We start from the raw sequence: 5,249 nt of genomic DNA, 5'->3' as shown, positions 1-5,249 counted from the left end.
TATATATATATATATATATATATATGTATATATACACACATATATATATGTATATATGTATATATATATGTATGTATATATGTACGTATGTATGTGTGTGCATGCACATGTGTGTACATTGAAATATGTGTATATTTTTCTCTTGATATTAAATTGATATTCATAAATGTATTATAGTCAATAGATACACTTGCATGTACAGATATCTATGTGCACGAAAATGCAGAAACATGTGCAAATCTATGTGTATTCATTCAATTGAATTAGCTCATTAATAACGGATTTCAGTGAAGAATATTTGTTAAATCATACATTATTAAATCTTGTTATTATTTTTGCAATTTAAATCATACGCTGTCATTTATTTGACATAAATGACATATCCAGTCTCAAATAATATATATATATATATATATATTGTGTGTGTGTGTGTGCACAAAATATGCTGCGATACATGTGTATGTATAGTGGCATATGTATGTGAATGTGCATACACACACATATATATATATGTATACGCATATATATACATACATATATTATTATTATGATTATTATTATTATGTAATATATATATATATATATATATATATATAGATAGATAGATAGATAAATAGATAAATATATGTGTAAATGTGTATATACATGCATGTATATATGTACAATAATGCATGTATATGAAGATATATATGTTTATTTATGATTACTTGCATGTTTCTCTGGATGAAGAGATGTGTGTGAATACCAAACTGCTATGTGACAAGGATGTAATCTAACCAACATTGGTTGTTTAAATGGTGGTGGGGACAAACATAAACTCAAAGACACACACGTAACACAAGCGCTCGCACATGCGCACACACACACACACACACAGAGTGTTTAAGCTAAATTTGAAGGTTTGCATAAAAGTGAAAAAAAAAAAAAAGTGTGCCATCTGAGAATAAGGCATTTTAAAAATTAAAGAACATCAACTAGATTATAGATTATGGCTGAAAAATAACGATTTATTCAAATTAATCATCCTCAGCTTCCACAACAGCCTCAAGATGGCTCTGGAGCCTAGTTCATGCATTCTCCACTGTGTCTTCTTAAACCAGGAATTGACCACCTTCACACAGCCTTCAGCACCTTCACATAGCCATCTGAATTGAGCCCAAGGCCCTGATCAGAGATGTGGAGATGAATTCTGGCATATGTACGCAGTCAGAATGCCTGCTGTGTCCCTTCCTGTTGGCCACAGCATCGTAGTCTTTGTTGCAGCTTTGTAGTCTCTGTTGCAGCCTTTAGAGAGTTTACAGAACTTCCAGGAACAATCATATTGTTGGCATCTTGATACCCAACACAAGTCATCGTGATGTAGGTAACTCTTTTCCAGTATTCAGATGGCTTCCTGTCCACCATCTCAGCTAATATTTTCTCAACTGCAACTTTAATCTGTGTGCTCTCCAATACTGCTGACTGTTGATTAATACATCAAGCTGTTCCTGAAAAAAATCATCAAATTTAGCCCAATCATCCTGTATGTAAATATATATGTATATCAAAATTGCTGATGTGGCCGATGACAGTACCGTCTGATTGGCATTCATGCCAGTGAGGGCCACGGATTGGCTCCCATGCCAGTGACACATGAAAAGCACCATTCAAGCATGATTGTTGCCAGCGTTGCCTTACCGACACATGTGCCGCTGGTGCATGAAAAACAACATTCACACGTGGTCGTTGCCAGTAGCACTGGACTGGCTCCTGTGCAGGTAGCACATAAAAACCCATTTTGAGCATGGTCGTTGCCAGAACCGCCTGACTGGTCCTCGTGCTGGTGGCATGTAAAAGCACCCACTACACTCTTGGAGTGGTTGGTATTAGGAAGGGCATCCAGCTGTAGAAACTTTGCCAGATCAGATTGAGGCTGGTGCAGCCTCTGGCTTGCCAGTCCTCACTCAAACCATCCAACCCATGCCAGCATGGAAAGGGGACGTTAAAAGATGATGATGATGATGATATGGCAGTCACCATATTTTATTCCATACCTCTGATGAGCACAGGGTTACATAATCGGGTTGTTACATAACACTTAATTGAATCCCTAGCACAAAACCGATTGATAAGATCAGCTGTAATGTACACTTTTGATAATATGCGTGTGTGTGTGTGTGTGTATATGTGTGTGTGTGTGTGTGCGTGTATGTGTATTTTTGTATACATGATGGGCTTCCTTCTGATTCTGTCTACCAAATCCACTCACAAGGCTTTGATTAGCACAAGGCTATAACTGAAAACACTTTCCCAATGTGTCACACAGTGGAACTGAACCTGGAACCATGGAGTTTGGAAGTAAACAGTTTGCCACTCAACTATGCCTTCCTATCCCTTTCTGTTTCATCGTCAATATCATCTCACTATATCATCATCACATTCGCTATTCCCACTGGAAGATATCATTAATTCCACTTATTTTCAAGTAGTTGTCCACCGTAGTTCATCTTTTACTACATATCTCCAATCTCTGACATACAAACATAGCAACTTTAGCCTTGTAATTTCAAGAGAAACTGTCAAATGACCGTTATAATAATCACAAATATTTATATATATCAGAAAGCATGCAAGTACCATATAATTTCATATTCAGCTAGATCATAAACTGCCGACCTTCCCACACTACCCTGTCCCCTCCCTTCCTCCACCTTTCTCTCTCCTGCTCTTCTGATCATTTAGTCACCCCCTTACCTCAGTGTGTATTATTACTCTTATCGCTCCTTCACCATTAATCCTTTCCTCATTTACTTGCACACAACTTCAATGACAATTCAAGTCCACTGTCTGTCACACTTCACCCCTTCCCCTCTTCCTATTCCGCCTTCTCTTTTTGTCTTCGTCTTCCTCCCCCCCTCTCTCTCTCTCTCTCTCTAAATATATATATATATATATATGTATACACATGCATATATACATATATATTTTATATGTATATATATATATATATATGTGTGTATATATATAATATATATATGTACACATGTGCATATATATATATAATATATATATGTACACATGTGCATAGCTCAGTCGTTAGAGTGTTGGGCTTACAATCATGAGGTAGTGAGTTTGATTCCTGGACTGGGCTGTGTGTTGTGTTCTTGAGCAAGACACTTTATGATAGATAGATAGATAGATAGATGTAAATACATAACTGTCTGCAAAATATATGTATAAGCAGACAAACAACTGGTATCATGCATGTTAGATTATGATATTTATGTATTTAAGCTGCTGCTGCTACTCTATGGATAGCTATGTTTTGTTTGCAGGGAAATGCACATGTACATCTATTTTTGAAACAGCTGTAAAAGACTCCCTGCACTCCTTCTTACTTCTTTCTTCCTTATGATCTAACCCAGTGGTTTTCAACCAGGTTCGATATGGTTCCTGAGGGTCCATATAAGATTTTGGGAGGTCCAAGCAACAGATTAGTAAATTGGGGACCCACAATAGTATTTTAAGGGCCCCTGGAAAAATTTTGCTTCAGACATATGTATTGGTATTTATTGCATGAAACAGCTGGGTTTCTTTGTCGAACGCTTTACATAGTTCAACCTACATAAGTTAATGTCTGAAAAACAAAATAGAAATTTTGAAAGAAGTTTGAATAAAATTAGTCTTTAAACATCGCATTAACTATGGGGTCTGCCAGAATAAAATAGTAATGAAAGGGGTCCATAGATAAAAAAATGGTTGAGAACCCCTGATAATAATTTAATCCTTATATCTAAATATATAAATGTATATATATATAAATCTTACAATCTGACCTGATACCAGTTGTTTGCCTGTTTATATTTTCATTCTATTATGCACATATATAGGCACAGGAGTGGCTGTGTGGATTTTTAGCGTCCCCTTGTATGTATAATATGTATCTAGGTTTAGTGATGGTCTGCTCTTGGGCAGGTTCTGGGCATGTGAACCTTCTCAAGTAATCTCTATATGACCTGGGAGATCCTATACTCTCCATTGCCATCATTAAGCAGATTACTAGAATTTCAGCTACCACAACTAGACTTGGGAGTGGTTTTGTGTTGCTTTCTCCAGGCAGGTGGGATTTAAACTCAGAATGTAGATAACTGAAAGATATACCATAAAGCATCCCTGCAGATGCAACAACAAATCTCTCACACTGTCATCTGCAGAGCAGCATGACATGAATTACATTGCTCCAGAACACAACGTATTGCCCAGTCCAGGAATTGAACCCATAGTCTAGTAATTTTAGTGCTGCACCCTAACCACATAGCCACATGCCTTCATAATATACATACATACATGTATGTATGTATGCATGTATGTATGTATATGTGGGTATATATGTATATATATATATATATATATATATATATATATTCATTTATTCTTGTACTTCTTTCAGTCATTTAACTGTGGCCATGCTGGAGCACCACCTAACTAGTATATATGTATGTATGTATGTTAATATGTATATGTGTGTGTGTGGGTGTATATATATATATATATATATATATATATATATATATATATATATATGTATGTGTGTGTGTGTTTATATATATATATGAATGTATGTATGTATGCATGCATGTAGGTATGTATGCATGAATTATTACTGTTCCAGGCTTCGCTAGCACATTAGGCCATCTTTGCATAGTTCCAACAACATAACTGTTTTTCTCTGAGGAGCTGCTAGCCCTCCACTCAAACCTTCAGCATTTCTAAAGTATGAGAGAGAAGAGGAGTAAGTGAGAGGGATAGAGAGAGAGAGAGAGAATGAGTGGGGAGAGAGTGTTAGAGACAGAAAGTGAGAGTGAGGGAGAGAGAGAGAAAGAGAAACCACTTGAATGGTATTTTATTAATCAACCTGGAACAAACAATGAAAGGAAAAGTTTACCTCAGTGGGATTTGAACTCAGTGGTCAAAGAGGTGGAACAAATACTGCAATACATTCAATAAAGTACTCTAATGATTCTTCAATTTACCTTATGTACACTCATACACACAAACGTGTGTGTATATGAATGTATGTATGTATGTATGTATGTATATGTATATATATATGCATGTATGTATGCATCTATGTATATGTATATATATACCTGCTAGTATGTGTACATGCATATTTGTATGCATGTCACTGTGTGCATATACATGCTCATATATTTGTATATATGTATTCATATATTTATATATACGTATTTATCTATCTGTCTGTCTGT

General features: G+C 35.7%; 1 protein-coding gene across 4 annotated transcripts in view; it reads left to right on the top strand.

Moving 5' to 3' along the window:
* LOC106879397 (protocadherin alpha-3) overlaps window positions 1-5,249 on the top strand; it is a 139,665-nt gene that overhangs the window by 23,477 nt on the left and 110,939 nt on the right. The gene's annotated exons all lie outside the window — the stretch shown is intronic.

The sequence above is a fragment of the Octopus bimaculoides genome, chromosome 14 (assembly GCF_001194135.2).
Source record: "Octopus bimaculoides isolate UCB-OBI-ISO-001 chromosome 14, ASM119413v2, whole genome shotgun sequence".
NCBI classification, from domain to species: domain Eukaryota; kingdom Metazoa; phylum Mollusca; class Cephalopoda; order Octopoda; family Octopodidae; genus Octopus; species Octopus bimaculoides.
This window is presented reverse-complemented; position numbering and strand designations above follow the sequence as displayed.